Below are 18,397 nucleotides of genomic sequence, written 5' to 3'. Positions count from 1 at the left end.
AAGTGGTGGCTTATCGCATTAATTAAAAGCGCAGTTCTTACTGTCGGAAATGAAAGCGCTTGAAATTGAAATATTGTGTGGCGGAGTCGCTCGATTGTCTGCTGGGAATTCATAAATTAAATCAAGTTAATATTTCAGTGTCGCTTTGGTGCAACACCCAATGGGCAACACCTACCTCGGCTCAGAGAGATATTAAAATGCTTAATTGAATTTGTTAAGCACAGAAAGACGGCCCAAGCGCCGACTCTCCGAGCCCGATAAGGAAAGCAGCGCCAAGGAGCTTCATATACTCGCACTCACACTTCCTACATACGGCGGCTTGTAAGTTCACACCGCACAGCCTGTGGGCCAGCCGCTGAGCCCAATGGTTCGCCATAAACAAACGCAAACATTTATTGCCGCTGATTGTTAATTTGTGAAGCGATAACGCAACCGATTCGAGGTTCCAGCCTCTCGCAAGCTCCATATCCCACTCGGAATTCCCGCATTCGGCTTCGCACTGCCGCGACCTCAATAACCACACAAAAATGCGTGTATCGCCGCAGCGCGAACTTGTGACACCAGCAAAAACTCTAAAGTAATAGCAGGGCTGCCCTACACTCAGAGAAAACTCACTCATAGTCTTTGAGGCGGGGCAACTGAAACTGGGGCTAGAAATTAAAAGTCAATTGATAAATAATGTAAAAATCGAAGGAACTAGCTTAAATATAAAGCATTCATTATTTATTCGTAATATAAAATAAACAGGAAGAAACAGACTTTCTATTTTCCCATAAGCTTATAGACAATTTGTTTCAGATTATTATTATTATTATTATTATTTTTTTTCATTAATAGGAAATGACATTATTATTTTTAGTTAATTTAATTTATTAAATTTGTTCGTTTATTATTTTTATTAATTATTAAAATGAGCCTCTCATCTATAGTTTCTCTATATTTCCGCCTCATTGAATTGCAATATGCTCGCATCGTTTGGCTCAGTGTATGCGTGCCTGCCCCCTCTCTCTCCCTCTCTCTCAATCGTCCCTTACTTCAACTTCTGCTGCTCGCATTGCTTCACCTTTTATGCTTTCGCTTTGGCCGAGCGGCCGAACGCACTGCACCCGCTTCGCCTCTGATCTTTCAATATCGATAAACTCATCCTTATTTCTCTGTTATTTTTTATTTCTCTGCTTTATTTTGTTTCTGGGTTATTGCCAGCTCGCCCACCCCTCGCCGTCGTCTCGCTCGCACATTAGCACGCATGTCGTTTCCTGCGCGGACACAAATGACATGACAAATGTCTTTGACCAGTGCCCAGCGCTGCAACTGACACTCCAGACCGACCAAACTCTGCGCTCTGCCAGAGACACCCAAAGGCAACAGCCAGCGCAGCGCAGCGCAGCAACAAAAGCTGACTTAAGACCCGATTCCATACCCCAGCACCCCTACGCCCCCTCCTCGATTGCTGACTCTCGTTTCCCCACTCTCGACTTTGCTGCTTCTGCCACCCAACTCCTGCCTGACTGTGGCTGCTTTTGTTGTTCAATTCAATTTATTGCCGAAAGTTCGTAGTTGAAAGAACATTTTAATTTGGCTGGCCGAGCTGGCCGAGCTGGCCGTTCTGGCTGGGCTGGCCAGGCGCAGAGCGTGGCCGAGGGGGGCAGCTGCTTTTCTTATAGTTTATGTGGCATGAAGCTACGCCGTGGCGTATTGAGCCTTAAATTCAGATGCGCTGGCAAATTGAACTCCCAACTTTTGTGGTCGAGGACAACGCGCCGATTAAAAAGTAACTGTTTTGGCCAGGGTGTCGAAGTTGCCGTTTGGCTTTATTTAAACGTTTATTTATGCACTTCTCGCACTCGCCATGCTCTCACTCTTCTTCTTCATCGTCTTCTTCTTGCGCATCTGCTTCTTCTCTCAGTGCCAGTTGCACATTTGTTCTGTTTACATAGCAGCTGTTGTTGTTGTTATTGTTGTTGTTGCAGTTGTTCCGCTGACTTTTTGTGGCTTCATTTTATGCACAAGTTCAACAAATTTATTTGCAAGTCTCTTTTCAAGTTGTTTTTATGCTTGTTGCAGTTGCTGTTGTTGTTGTTGCTGCTGTTGTTGCTGGTGTTTATTGGTAAATTTATAACGTCTTTTGGCTGTGCGGCTCGTTAGTCGAATTTGTGAGCGAATTGTAACCTCTGACGGGCCATCAATTGGCATCAATCAACTGCCTAACTGTACTTTAATGCCCAGCAATATACGATTTTGATCGATATATACATACATATATATCTAATATTATATGCATATATATTTAAATACTTATACATCAGAGCTAATGCTCGAACAGAACTGCGCCTGCCCACCGGATCATAAATTTGTGCATACAACTCATTAAGCAGCAAAGGGAACAAAAATATCCGATTACCGACTGCTGTGAGCGTGAGCGAGACGGCGCGTGTGTGCGAGAGAGTGAGCACATGAATGTCTTTACTTCCATAGAAGCAGCCGGAGCAGCCGAGCAGCCGAGCGGCTTGGCTTCGTCTCGGGGGCCATGCTTGATGGACACGAAAGTGGATCGATGTTGGCATGTTTGAAATTTTATACACATGGGAGGTGGATTAAGAGATTCTTTTCGCTTTTTGGTCAAAGGCTAAGCTAACAAAATCTGGCAAATTGAAACAGAGATAAGATAGAGATAAAGAGCGAGAGCTAAAAGCCTAGAGCGGGCAGAGGGAAAACCGACTGTAGGGAGTGAGGGAATGGATTCGAAGAGGAGGAGCCAAAATACTTGGATTACACGAAATCCGAAAAAGTATTTGTCAAGCAGCGCAATAAACTTCACTCGAAGTACAATTTAAATTGTCAGCAAGAGCCGTTGCAGGGGAATTGAAACTGTGCCAAAGGGGCAGACAATGGGGCATGGCAACAGCAGCAACAGCAGCAGCCACAGCCGCAGCAGCATCAAATTAAAGTTAACAAGACAAAGTGTTAATGAATTATTTGGAGGACACGTCGCAATGTGCCCAGGCGAACGAGCAAACGAAACGAAACGGAACGGAACGAAAGGAAGAGCCACAAGCCAAAAAGCAAACCGCAGACTCAGACGCAGACGCAACAGCAGACGCAGTTGCAGACGTAAGGCGAGGCAGGGACTCAGGGCCATGCCACGCAGGCCTGGGCTGGACTGTTGCAATCGACATCGTTGCACAAATGAATTTCATTAAAAACTGCAACAAACATTGTCGACAATTAAAAAAGCTCAAAGCCGCAGACCGTCGCCTGTCCGAGCTCAGTTTCGACTATACGACGGCATATCCCTGTCCCTGTCGCTGTCCATGTCCCTGTCCCTGTCCAGCTGGTCGCGTCTGGGGATTGGGGATTGGGGATGAGCTGCGGCAGGGTCGACGGCGACGCATACAAACTCTTAAGTGGGCCCCGGCTCAACACTATTTTTAGGCAGCGCCGATGGGCATTACGAATGCCAAACTGAAAACGAGTCGAATGCAGCCTCTGAAATTGAAAGTGGAAACTCTCTGGAGTATTTTACTAGCTTATGTTGTTCCTCTCCTTGCTGCTTATGTTTTTTTTCCGCTTTTTTTTTTGCCAGTGGCTGTGACAGTGGTGGTGGCATTGCCATTGCCATTGCCTTGGGCAGAACGAAAGCGAACACGCCACCAATCGGGCAAATTAGCAAACATTTAATTTCAAATGCGCTGGCAAGTTCGTTGCCTAAGTCTTTTGTTTTGTGACTGCCTTTTGCTGTCCGCTTGCATTTATTTTGCATACAAGCCGCAACTATTTGCCTTGCTCTCCACTCGTGTTGGCAATCAGCTTAAAATTAACCAACTTGATGCGCATTAACCGTGCAGCAGCAACAACAGCAGCAGCAGCGACGGCGGGTGTATGCCACTTGGCTGGTCAAGATGCGTGCGTGTTAAATTGTTGGCCCTCTTCAGTTTGAGTCTTCGCCTTTAGCCAGAGCTCGTTGCGCATGGGGAGTGCCTGTTACTAGCTAAACATTTTGCATAATCAATTATTGATCTTTTGCATTCCTTTATTATGCGTTCTCATGGGATCTCTGCGGAGCGCTGGCCACTTTGGTTCTTGTGTGGGCGACCCTATAATTTGCCAGCGCCGGTAAACGTAGCGTTCTTAATGACAGTTGGACACACTTTAGACACAAATAAATGAATTCCAAATGACTTCAAATCGGAAATGGCTACAGGGGCTATAACTGGAGACGGCTTCAAACGAGGGGGGGAAACGGCAAACAAATTAAAAATGCAAATTAGCTACTAAGCCAAATGCTACCTGGAAATGAACAAAAGAAAACAAGACAAAGCTTGAACAACGGCGCGAACAAATGAGAGTGCTCCAGTTGAGACTGTTCGACTAGGGGATGCTCTATCAATATATTGGGTTAGTTTGTTGCCTAAGTCTTTTGTTATATACCGTTGATATATGGATATTATTGCTAATTTAATTTATAGAATGTAAATAATTTCTATATAGATTGGCTCATACATTAACGGTAGATTAAATCTATGAGTGCTGAAAGACTTATGCATTCTTTAGTTGGTCGCTGTTATTCCCTGCTGAGTCTTACGTAATAATACCCTTTTCTTTTACCCACGCCTACCGGCCACAGGGTATCACAAATCATAGTTCTTGCCGACGTTTGTTAAAGTTCATTAAACGCAACGCACATTAAATGAAAGCAATACAAAAACAAAGACAACACACAAATAAATATGAGGAGTCAAAGCCAAATAAGACGGCGCAAATAATGGCCACGGCTTCTCACTGGACACAAGGCCCAGGCGGCCCACCAGCAGCGCGCGATCAGCAGCAGCAGCAGTAGAAGCTCCCATACTTATACAAGAAAAAAAAACTTCAAGAAGAAAAGACTCACGCACTCGTCTCTTGGTTAAGCCCCCCGCGCGCTCCCCCTGAAGACATTGCCAACATTTTTGCGAGCCGCGCTGCGTTGACAACTTAATAAATTTTGAGTGAGCAGCTCGAGCGACGCTCGATACGAGACGAAGAAAAATTTCTCCACTTGGTTAGTCGTCGGTTAGTTTAGTTGGCTAGCTTAGTTGGTTAGTTTAGCTGCTTGATTGGCTGCTTGGCCGCTTGGTCCGGCCAGGCTGATTATTAAACGCGCATATTTCTAATAATTTGCTCAATGTCTGTGCAGACATTTCCTCTATTTATCAGAAACGCATAAATTTCTCAAATATTTTTAGCGTTGAAGGCAGCAAGAAATACACGACGACTCGGCGCAGATAAAGACGAGTTCTCAGCGCCCAAGACATTAGGACTGCGGAATGCTCTCTTTTCGCTTGAGTGTGGTAGGATGCGGTAATAGTGCTGAGAAGTGGGCGTGGCAGGCATAATATTGCTAATGTATTTGTGGCCAGTATCAGTAATAGAAATTAGTGAAGAATCTTTCCTGCATAATATGGGGAATATCAATAAAAATTAATATATATTGGGGAAATTAATGAAGAATCTTGCCTACAAAAATCCTTTAAAAATTCGTTTACATTGTATATTTAGAAATACATATGATATTGATATTTTGATATATATAATTATATTTATTTCATATAAAATTATTTGCATTGGTAATACTATCGAATGTATAGCATTTGCCTAATCATTCATAATCTAGTAATAAGAGCTCTTCTTCAAAAATTTTTCATAATTGTAATATGACTTGATCTTGTAAACTCTAGATTCTACAGTTATAAATAGTCAATAGAATATTGAAGATAACTTTGTGGCTTTCAACTCTCAAGCAAATATTGCCCAATTCCTATACCTATTCCCACAGCATACTCTAACTTCTCGCTCTCCGCGCAGTGCATCAGGGAACAGCAAATACAACAGCAACGTGCTCAATAAATATAAGTACAAGGTACAAGTACAGGCACACGTGCAGTTAACACACGCCTGAGTATGAAGATCGCACTCGTAGTTATAGTTGGGGCTGTTGTTGCTGCTCGAGTCGGAGATGGAGTTGGAGTTGGAGTTGGAGTCGGTTCTAGCATTTCATTTCAACACCAAACGTAAATTTGTACTTCCTCAAAGGAGGCAGCGGTGTATCGTTATTGTTGTTGCTGTTGTTGCAGAAAAAGAGATTTATGTTCATTATAGATTATTTCTGTCTGATGATGTTAATTTTGTTGCATTTCTCGCATTTGCTGCAGCCGAGCAGGAACGTCATTTTGTTGCGCCTTGCACTGGGAGTCAACACGGACGAGTGTGCGTGTGTTGGTGCCTTGCTTAGAGAGGAAGTTGTAGAATTCAGCTGGCGCTGCCACAGCTGTCTCATAAATGTTGTTGCCGATGTTGCTTGCTGCTCGTGTTGGGCGCATTGCATGGCCACGTTTGATTTGTTGGCGCGCACAGCCTGGCAACATTGTTGCTGGTCAATCGATTGTTGGCAACACGATTAGCACATTCACGTTTTATTTTCCTTTAGTTTTCTTTTAACAGGCTTTTCTTTGATTTTAGCACTTAACTAATACGCACTCCCTCTCTCTCTCTCTCTCTCCCTCTCCCATTCTCTTTGCAGGTAAGCTGCAAGCACTCGGAACTTAAATTGAAACTTTGTGTGAGTATTATGTGACTTGGCTTGTTGCCTGTCAGACGTTTGTCAACACATGTCAAGATCTTAGGCTAATGCTGCCGCTAACTAGAGTAGCAGCGGCAATTTTAGTTGCTGCAACAATGCGCCCACTGACCACGCCCCGCCCCGCTTCAGCTAGCACTCAAATCAGCTGTCATTATGGAGCTCAGGCAGCCATAATAATGCCATGTTCACTTTGTGTTGCACGTCAGTTGCAACAGCAACAGCAGCAACAGCAGCAGAAGAAGAGGCATGCTACACTGCATCGTTACTGTTGTTGTTGCTGCTGCTGTTGTTGTTGTTGCAATAAAACATTTGTGGCACATAAAGCCATAAAGTTCGAGCAACGCGTTCAGTTAACCAAGAGGCTCGCATGTTACCAATTTAACAACGCCGCCAGCGCTCGCCGACTCCCTCTCCCTCTCTCTTGCTAGTGCTCTATTTGTCTTTATCTCTCTCGCACTGTCAATTTTTTGGTATCAGCTCTGGCCACGCATGCACGAAATTCTAGACTGCGTCTGGGACTGCGACTGGAACTGCGACTGGAACTGCGCCTGCCACATTTTATGTGCGCTTTTAAATGCTGGCTATGAAAATGTGCCGCGCCGGCGACGCGTCGACAGCGACGCTGGCAGCGACGTCAACGCCCTAATGTCGACTGTTGTTCGGTTTATGATCGCGTTGACATTTTTATTAACGCTTGCCTTAATAACACACACGCACAACAGTCCACCGGGCCACCCCCTCAGCGCCCCTCACTACAGCCGTTAGCACTCGGTGAAGCGCAGATTTATGAAGGCCATAACAATGAATTAAATATGACATTGATTGCTATCGATAGAGTTGTGGCTCGCTCTTTTTATCGCCGGCATCATCGAGATGCACACGAAATGCATCTTGGCATTGTCCACGATACTATTGATAAGCCATGCGGGAAACGCACAGCGCACAGCGCACAGCGAACAGCGAGAGATAGATGGAGCTGGCAGTTCCAGGCAGATCCCGCTGCGTGCGGCTTATGCAATCGCCTGACTCATATATCAAAATGCTTGACGTGTATATTTCATTTGTGGCTGGGAGCTAGAGCTGGGGCAGTAGGGTCGCCTTGGCTGCAGGGCGGGACTTGCAGGGGAAGCGACGTCGGCGTCAGCGTCGACATCGTCGTCGTCGCTGTCTCCCTGCACTATATAATTAGTTTCATCAGCGCAATAATCATGCAGCAATCGGGCATGAGCGATGGCGAGCGAGTCGGGCTGGGGAGCAGTTCAGGTGCAATAAAAACTGAAAATTACGAACTGTCTGTGTCTGTGTCTGTCGCTGCGGCTGCTTTTGAGCTTCCTTCTTCATTTCTTTTGGTCTCAAATTAAGCAAATGTGCGAGAGCGAATGACAACGGGAGATGAAGGAAATGAAAGAACAAAGAGATAGAAAGAAAGAGAGAGAAAGAAAGGGCGGGCAGAAAATGAGGAGGAGCCTTGGCTTTGGACGAAGAGTTCTTCGAAGTATGCTCTGATCCATACAGTTATTATGTCTTACGAATCTCTGCAATGTATTTCAAGTTCGTTGCCTAAATCTTTCAATATTTTCAGTTTTTCGGCATTCATATAAAGTGATACATTTCTAGGCAAAACAAAAAGTTCAGAGCTGCATATTAAAGCGAGCAACAGTTATACAGCTCAATTTCATTTATCAACTCAAATTATTATTAACACAAATGCGCGAGCTCGACATATTGGTGATTTGTTTAGGCTTTAATTTGGTGACGCTTTGAAATTTGAATCGTTGCCCGCTCCACCGGCGTCTGTCGGGGGCTATTTGCCAAGCACTGCATTTGGCTATTCATGAATGGATTTTTGTATGGCCGCCAACGTAGCCGTCAGCATCGGATTACCAACTCATTTCGTTAATGGGGCCAACAGACTGCGACTGCGACTGCAACAGACAGAGATTCCAATCGAGACAGACAGAAAGAGAGAGAGAGAGAAAGAGAGAGACGGGCTGTGTTGTAACAATAGTGTTTAGCTAACCGCAGAACAACGCGCTCGTGGGCCTTTGAGCTTGCATGTAGTGTAAAACAAAACGCCGGAGTACTTAGAAACGCCGCGTCCCGCTCGGCTCGAGGAGTGTGTGAAATAGACGAATTGATTTTGCGCTTCGATGCAGATGATCAAAGCGGGCTGCTGCTCTCAGGGTTACTTTGCCTTTTTGACGGGTGAGCTCAGGTGTCGGCTCTGCGAGTTGACAGACAGCCTGACAGCGTGAAGAGGAAGGGACTGAGATGCACAGACACTTTGCGGTTTGCCAAATATGCAAGCGGTCTGCAATGAGGCTGAGGCAACAGCATTTCATCGTTGCAGTTGCTGCAGTTGCAGTTGTTTTGCTGTTGTCATCGCCATGGCGGCCATTTTGGGGGCTGCCTACTTTGTTCGCAGGAGCAGCACTGCCTGGCTGCAACTGGCTAGCATCAGCAGTGTGCGCCGTTCACAGCACGGGGCTCTCTGCCAACAACGGAAATCGGACAGTTTACGACTTGGACGGCGAGCCGCACAGAGTCCGGAGACTCGGGCTTTGCAGTTGGACTTGGCGACTTGGCGGTAGCGCATACAATTAGATTTTTAATTATCGTCTTCTTCTTCAGTTGTCGTTGCTGCCGCTGCTGCCACTGCTGCCACTGCGGCTCCTGCAGTTGTTTTTGGCTTGTGTATGTTTTCTTCTTCATTTTTTTTGTCGTCAGCGGTAAAAACTAATAATTTGCAGTAAAAAAGATAACAACATTGGCATTGGAAAAGCAACCGCAGCAGCCACACAAGTCGCGCGCAGAGCATAACTTGAGTGCGGCCTCCCCTCGCCAGCCCCCACTCCACACCCGCCTCATCAATCGAGCTGGCTGCATGGCTGAAGTCGTTAACATTTCGTATGCTTAAAGCAGAACAGAACAAAAGTTGGCAAATAATTTGCAAAATTTTATGAGGCAGCGGCGAATTATTGCAGGAAGCTGCTTAGTTAAACAGTTGCAAGTGGCTGCAGCTACAGGTTGAAAGTGGCAAGTGGCAAGTGGCAGGGGGCAGGGGGCAAGCTACCAGTCAGCTACAAGTACTAGTCGATGGGATCTATTGAACAGAAATGGGCGCGGCAAACATCATTCGAGATGTCTCGCATGCAACAATGTTTTTTTTGCAATCATCTTTACTTTGTCAATCAAAAAGTTGCCAAAATTATATATTTTCTTATATCTTATCTATATACAAATTATCTAGAAATTAAAAAGTCGCAGTCTACATTTACTTTATTTAGATCTCTTGACGGTGTTTTCTTGAATTTTATGCAAACATGATATAAGATTTTATATGGAACGAAAAGTAGCAAGGCTATCCAATGTGGCATAGACTAACTCCAACTGCTCATCTCCTAGCACAGTTTAATAGGCCTTTTAGCTCTTTAGTTCTTTTAGTTCTAATGAGATTTTTAACATAAAAGCCAACAAATTGGATTGGAGTTGATGTAATTACTGGACCTGTCAGTCAGTCTCCATTGCACAGTACTTGGTTTCCTATGAAATTAGTCGGCGAGTCTATAAAATCTCTGAGCGTTGAGTGCATGCTAATGCAGAACTAAGATTGAGAGTAGCCAGCGTTAGTTGTTTATCAATTGCCGCTTAATTGGTGCCATTTTATCGTGTTACTCTGCCTTGTTGAGCGAGCGTTCTAAACGAAGCGTTATTAATCGCTCTGCCTAATCAATTATCTTTAGCATCTTTAATTAATTTTATATTATTCGCGCTTGGTTTTGGATAGCAGCTGCTGCTGTTGCTGCTGTTGTTGTTGCTGGTGCCGATTGCTGATCAGCATCTGAGCAGCAGCAGCTGAGGCATCTGGTCAGTACATCAGCACATCCCCCTCTATCATAGGCCGTCGCTCTCAGTCTGTCTCTTTCTATCTGTTGCATGCAATTGCAAATTGTAAATTGTGCTCCCTTTAGCCATAAATCGTGCCGCACATAACTCAGGCCCAATCGGAAATTGGTTTTGCGCTTATCGATTTACGCGCCTAATCGACACAAGACAATTTTCAATTTAGCACTCATTTACCTGGAATGAACTAGAGTTCATCTACCAGACCCTCCCCCGTTCAGCTGGCCAAGAATTTAATTAGATAGCCAAGTTTTGCCTCTTGCATTTTTGTCCAGCTTGTAAACAGGGCCTAGAAACAAAATGGGCTCAGAGAAACAACGGCAACATCTTCTCATACACACAAAGCTCATATCAAACTGATGTGTATACATATATTTGAGTGTGTGTATGTGCATATGCATATTATCATATGCCACACATATATCTCGCATTTGATTTGCATAATCTGCTATTAATTGCGCCGATAGCGCATTGGAATTAAGAGAAAATCATGTGGCTGCTGAGAGAAAGGGCGAGAGTAAGGGCCATGGCCAGAGTCAGAGCTGGAGCCAGAGCCAGAGCCATGGCCAGAGCCACAAATTGATTGGACTTAAATACCAAACAGAAACATTTGGACAGCAGCAACAGCCGCAAAGGCCACAAACCAGCTACAACAAAAAACAAAAACAATGAAAAAAACTCCACAAAAAAAAAAAAACAAAATTCACCTTTGGCCATAAATACATTTTGGTAGACCCAGAGAAAGACACTCTGTCCGGCTTATCGCTGGGCTTGTCATCCATTGATTAATAAACACAAAATGGAAATTTAAATGGAACCCGAACGTAAACCACAGCAGCAGCACCACCGCCACCACAAGCAGCAGCAGCAGCAGCTGTTACTTTTTGTTACAGAGAGTTGAGAACGTGTATTTAAATGAGCATTAGGCACAGCTCGCGCTGGCGTCTCGAATCTTAAATCTCCCAAATGACACTGGCTGAAAGTAGGCACTTAAATGCTAGATTTTACTTTTGGTATAAAAAATGAATTAAATATAACAAATGCCCATTAAAGTGCGCAACTGTTTCTAGCCAGAGTCGTGAGCTGTAAAGCTAACAATGTGTCACGACACTCACGAATATCAATTTACATTTTCCAGATGCATATATCCATTATACATACAGTGATATATTTGATAAGCAGTTTTATGCAACTTTTATGTCCACTGATTGAATGCCGAGGGAAATTACTTAAGTGTGTCCAACAGGATAAATATTTAAGAATGCTTTAAGATGCTTTAGGTAGTGATATATAGGTATGTTATAAGAAGAAAATAAGATTGAAAGATTTGCTACTCATGTACCAAGACCACGGTCTTATGTTTGAAAGAAAACTGGATACTAAAGAAAATTTTTCTAGAAATTTGAAAAAAGAAAATTCTGATATGTTCACAATTAATAGACCTTGTAGTAAAGCTTTCTAGCTGCCTATGACTCAAGTGTTATATATACATAAATACTTTCATATATACTCAATATATATGAGCCGAAGCTTGATCTGGCTTATTTAACAAAAGTCTTCAACTATGCTTAGCTCATCTTCTCCAAGGACACAGCTCCATAGCTCCACTCTTAATAGAGCATTGCTGCACACTGTTCCTTAGCTACCTTAAGGCCTGAAGCCACTTGCTGCATGGCCCACCTCTTGGGCCAGGTTCAATGCAGTGCGTTGGCCAGCTGCCAGATAAGCCATGTGTACAAGAGTACCTTATAGTATATATACATATATATGTATATATATTAGAAACCTGCACTCGCACATGTTTGGTAATGCCGACCAACACCCACAAATAGTTGGTTGCTTGGCCGGGAACAGGCCGCAGACAGGCGACCCAAAACGGACAAAATGCTTTAATTAAAAATTTCTGTTGGCCTATTTGTATGCTGCTTAGATGTTGCAGCCGCTGTTGCCGCTGTTGTTGCCGTTGCTCTTGCTGTTGCTGTGCTTTCTCATCTGGCGTTACACCATTAACCGTTACTATTAACCAGCCCAGCGACAAACACACACACACACACACACAGGCAGTCGACTTCATATGCAGGCGTCGACGTCAGTCGAAAATCTGTCATAAATTTATTATTTTCAATTAATTATGAGCTGTCGTGGTTGTTGCTGTTGCTGCTGTTGGCTGTTGCTGCTGTTGTTGCTGCCTGTCGAACGGCAGCGCAACGCCCAAAACGCTGCTAAATAAATTTCAAGGCACAGCCCCGCAACACAATATACAAAATCAACTAAAAACTGTAGAGGAAGAAGCAGAGGGGGAAAAATAAAAACAAAAACGATTTTTATAGACAACAACAACAAAATATTTTAGTCAGGCCAAAATGCCAAAGCGCTCATTAGTCGCAGCAGCAACAGCAGCAGTTGAAACCACCGCCGAGACGAGCTGTGGGACCCGCTTAGCCCAATCGATTCCAAAGAGTTACAATGCGAGCCGTGCGTAATTTATTGCTGCCAAAAATAGGCGTACATAGATCAAATTTGGCCAAGACCGGGCCGGGCGACAGTTGGCTGGATGACAAAAGTGTCGCTGGAAAATGCTGCCATTAAAAAGCGTCTCGCAGCGAAACCGATCAAAATGGCCAAATCACCAAATGGCCATTTAGCAACGCATCGGCATGCGCGCTATTGATTGAGTTTTTCACAGTTTCACGATGAATGGCTTCCTCCTCGTCTAACCATGAATGAAAACGTTTCAAGCACAGACAACTCAGCAACAACAACGACAGCAACAGCGCATTGCATTGCGAATGTTGCGTAAATCGTGAACCCATTTTTGGGTCGCTTTTTCAACATTTGAAACAATTTCGTGAATTAAAATTTAACGAGGCCAACGCACAAAAATGCAGTTGGCCAAATGCAACAGCAACAGCAGATGATTTCATAATGGCAAATCAAACATAACTAAATTCAGCTGAAGAGGCTGAAATATGAGAGGATGCGTATGAGGCTAGATAAGAGGCTTGAGCATGTAAATATTTTAGAATTTTTTTTTTTTTTTTGTAGGAGAGAAGTAGCAGAGATAGAGCAAATTTATACAATAAAAGTTATGGGAAAAGGTATACAGCGCAAACATATATTTCCTAAAATTTAAGGATAAATCGACTTTTAGTATAAAGAGTGTGCTATATTCTTATTCGCCGACTTCAGGAGAACTCAATAAAATTGTTTTTATGTAGACTCTGCACATCGGAATCGTTTGATACATAAAATCTATTCAAATTCAAAAGCAAAAAAAATAATAAAAAAACAAAAAAAAATAAAATAACAAGTAGATAAATAAAAAATTAAAATTATAGTAATAATAATAAATAAAAGATATAATAATAATAAAATCGAAAATCAATAATAATTTTATATTTAAAATTTAAGAATAAGCTTATACAGATTATACAAAAAAATAAATTAATAAAGGAATAAAAAAAATTAATAAAATTAATAATATAATTATATATTTTAAAATATAATAATAATAATAAATAATAATAATAATAATAATAATAATAATAATAATAATAATAATAATAAATTAAACAATTAATATTATAAACGAAAAACAGTCTCTTGACCTTTTATATGCTATACAAAAATATGTTACATCACTTGCTGCTGTACTAAATGATAGCTCACATCGCCAACAGTTACCTAAAGCGAGTTACATAAACTAATATTCAGGGACTAGCCGCAAAATAACTGCAATATGTGTTTAGCTATGCTAGAAATTCGTTCCACAATTCGTGCCAAAATCTCTATGAGCACTGCAAGGGCATAAAACCTGAGTGCTCATAGTATACACACATACAAACACACATATACACACACACATGCTGAGGAACAAGTGCTGGTCGATAGGTGCATAGCTATCGCCACGTTGTTGCCACATCGATGGGTGGTTGCATCTTTGCATTTTATGGTTCAGGCTTTCGGCCAGAAATACAACCGGCCGAACCTCTGCCTCTGTCCCTGTCTCTGTTCCTGTCTCAGTCTCTGGACTTGGAGTTGGACTCCGGCTTGTAATGTGTTCATGGCCACGGCGAACTAATCAGAAAATTGAATCGCTTTAATTACTGCAAAAGCAATGAGCATCGTTTGCTGGCCCGAAAGGGAACTGAAGGCGTTGAGTACTCATCAAGCAACTGCAGCAGCAGAAGCAGCAGCAGCAACAGGCAGCGGCTGTTGCTTCTTCTATGAGCCGCAGCTACTCGTCTTCTATGAGAAATTACTTTAGAAATTTTGCAATAAATTTTAATATGCGTGTAATGAGTGGATGAAGAATGCGCTAAGGCGAACGGCTAACAAAATGGCGCAATAATTAGAAAAGGAATTTCATGCAGCAGCTGGCAGCAGCAACAACAACAACAACAACAGTTGCCATCATCTTTTGCTGGCTTTAATTGCCCAAAATAATGGCTTAAGCTGCGCCCACACACAGGCACTGAGGCGGGGCGGGACGGAGGCGAGCGGGCGACGTCTTTGGCAACCCAGTGACACATAAAAGTGTCGCTTGTCACAGACCGAGAGAAGAAAAATAAAGCCAAAAACAACCGTTAAGCGATGCCTGAAGAGGGGGGCGGCTGCGAACATGTCGGTGTCTAAACATAAATAATTGAACTGAACGAGCGGTCAATAAAAAAAAATATACAGCAACAGCAACTGAAGCCAAAATCAACTTTCGGATGGGCCACAATGAAAACACACACACACACACTCAGCAGAAACCCTCGAGTTGGAGCTGCAGCTTAAGTGGAAGCTGCATTGGCAGTTGCATTGAGTGTTGGCCCGAGGGCGTTAGCTAAACTGCCAAATGTCGAACGGCCTGGCAACATTTTGGCCAACAGCAGCAGCAGCAGCAGCAGCAACAGCAACAGCAACAACAACGACTTCATTTGCTGGCAAACGTAATGCCAAATATTTACAGGCCGCACAGCGATATCAAACGAATTAAAAAGGGCGAGCGGCGCATAACCCAGATGAGGCTGAATTCCCAGCAGTTGCCACAGTTAGCTGCTCGCTGTTGCAGCTACCGCAACTGCAACTGCAACTGCAACTGCCACTTCCACTCGGCTGTAACTGACACTTTAACAGCCAGGCAGCAACAAGTGGGTGGACGTTTATGTCTCTTTGTTTTCCGTCTTTTGTCTCTTGCCTCTGCCTTCTTCTGACTGCACTGCGGCGCACATTTTTCCTGCCTTGGTTTTTATTTCATTTTTTTTTACCAGTGCACTACTTTCGAAAGAGCATAGACAAATTTTTATGCATTGTGTAACGCTTTGAAGGAAGATGTGAACTAATATATTGAGCGAAGTTGAAGTTATTAAGTTATATTAGAGTTTCTTTTTAATTGGAATACAAATTAGCCGATAGACTATGACTCTATGGGAATGTATTGAGACTAAATATAAATCATATATTGGGCAAACAGCAAAGAATTTTATACATACATTTAATGAATATAATAATTAAATATTAAAAAAATACAAAGAATATGTTGACAAAATGTAAAATAGACCCTGAAATTCAACAAATAAATCGAAATTCATATAACACTATAACATGTCTCCCACTTGGGTTCAGTTTGGTATTTCATAAAGAGCATTCAGTCTTCGTTAAGCAACGCTCAACTAACTGTTCTTTCTTGTTACTTCATTTTTCTTTTTGTTAACTAAATCACACAAATGTTTATTTGGGTTTTTGTTGTTTTTGTTGGTTTATTTTGTTGTTTCTTCTTTTTTTGGCTGCAAGCGTTTCAGGCATTGGCTCTGCCATAGTTTCGAGTTGCAAGTTTTCAGTTTTCGGTTTTATGGGCTGCTCATGCTTTTTTATGGCCTCTTGGAATGGCAGCTACTCGTGCTGTGTAACGTAACAAGCGAACACGCGTTGCCCGACCGCCCGAGCGTTCGTACGCCCTCAACCAGAGCTGACATAGTTTAAGAGATGCTTTCATTGGCACCCAACTCGTTGCATCCGTGTTTGCACGCCCCCGTCCACCCGCAACCTCTATGCCACTCTCCCCCTGCCCAGAGCTGCTCGACTTGAGCTGTCAACAAATTTGACAGTTCGACGAGTCGAAATCTTTTCCTTTGGTCGAGTGGGCGCCGCAATCATTTGTCGTTTAGTGAAATGAGTTGCGGTAATTGCTCAGCCACACACACAATCACACGTGGATATATAGAGACAAAATCTGGCCAAATATGGCGTCATTTATGGGGCGGCGTGGGCGTGTCAGTTGATGAAGTGCCATCTGGCCATAGAGAACATTTGAAGCGAGGCGAAAGTAACTGCTGAGGCAGTAGCTCAGCTTTTAAGACAGAGATCTCAATCTCAATCGCAGCTGAGGCTGACTGACTGTGATTTGAGGTGCTTTAATTAATTTCAATACCCTGTACGCTTTTGAAGTGGGTTATAAATGGGCAGTTCTCAAAGTCGTAGCAGACTTGTAACAGAGAAAATTTAGAAAGAGTTTGTATCAGCGAATGAATCAGAGTTGATGGGATTAGATCATAAAGCTTGAATGGATAAGAAAGTAAGCTTAGTAATACTCCATGAAACACGTCAGAAAGTGAAGCCTAGCCTAGAGATAAGATTTCCTATTGCCAGTTACAGGGCACACCTTAGCCCGGCACTCTCCAGCATATGCCTACATTCGTTACGACCTCTTAGTTGATGCGGTATTCCCTACTACTCCAAAGGTATACTTTTACTCTGTCTGTCTCTCTCTCTGTCGCAATCGGTCTCTCTTTTCCATCTAAAAATATATTTAATTTCTACTTTCACATGGATTAATCACATTGCTTTTGGGCCGCACACAGTTCTCCCTTGGCTCTTATCGCAGCTCACAATATAATTTATGCAAATTGTGAACAGCTAATTGAGTTGCTTCTCGGTGTTTTCGAAACTATGAAGAAAAATTCGCATTAACATTCGCCTTTTCTTTTCTACTTGCAGGTAAGAGGCTGAAGCCGCACTGTTTGTTCTCTCTAAGACAATTATGGCCACGCCCTGTTGCTGGCCATAAAATACAAGCGGAGAATGAAGCGTTAAAGTTAATTTGCCAGGTGAGAGTTAGGAGCTAAGAGCAAAGGCCGCAAAAGCCGCTTAAGAAGCCAACGACAACAACAACAACATGAGGGCGTATTATTTATAGTACGTGCATATGTTATTTGGGGCAGAGCCCTTAAGTCCAGTTGGCCGAAGAGCCACTAAATTTGGTAGCCATTTTCTTGCCGTTGCCTCTCGCTCTCTCCCTTTTACTACACATTTTCTCGCACTCTCTCGCTCTTTCTCTGCTGTTGCGCTGCTCATATTTTTTTCTTGTTCTTTTTTTTCATTCTGTTTTGTTGTCTTTCCTGCTTTACATTCTCATATTATGCTTTCCTTTGAGTGCTACTGATTGCCTCTAGAAGGTATTCACATGTACCGCCTTCCCAGACCTCTGCAGTTGGCCATTTTGACAAACGGCAGCAGCAGTCAAGTTGCTGCTGCCTGTTGTTCATCATGATGTTATGTTGATGACGTGACTGTGAGATTCTTGCCGACACTGACTGCCGCCTGTCAGTGGTCATTTGTTGTTGCTGTTGTTGCTGCTGCTGCTGCTGCTGCTGCTTCTTCTGCTGCTGCTGTTGCTGTGGGCAATCGAGTGGTGCGTGCAGCGAGTAGGCACTGTGGGTGCTGCTGTCATATTGTCTTAGTCCATTTTTGGGTCACAAATTGGTCAACAATTTGCGAGCACCAAAGAGTTACCAAAAATACATGGAAACAGCAACAACAAACATACACAAAGAATAAAGAATTTTTGGCTCAAGTTTGTGTCTTAAGTCTTTTGTTTTGGCAGACGGCCAT

At 43.1% G+C, this 18,397-nt stretch overlaps 1 protein-coding gene across 1 annotated transcript in view; it reads left to right on the top strand.

The window, feature by feature from the left end:
• ds (dachsous cadherin-related 1) overlaps positions 1-18,397 on the top strand; it is an 83,483-nt gene that overhangs the window by 24,059 nt on the left and 41,027 nt on the right. The gene's annotated exons all lie outside the window — the stretch shown is intronic.

The sequence above is a fragment of the Drosophila navojoa genome, chromosome 3 (genome assembly GCF_054131105.1).
Source record: "Drosophila navojoa isolate 15081-1374.11 chromosome 3, UAZ_NAV_1.0, whole genome shotgun sequence".
In the NCBI taxonomy this organism is placed as follows: Eukaryota; Metazoa; Arthropoda; class Insecta; order Diptera; family Drosophilidae; genus Drosophila; species Drosophila navojoa.
The sequence above is the reverse complement of the archived record's forward strand: the minus strand, read 5'-3'. Positions and strand labels throughout refer to the sequence as shown.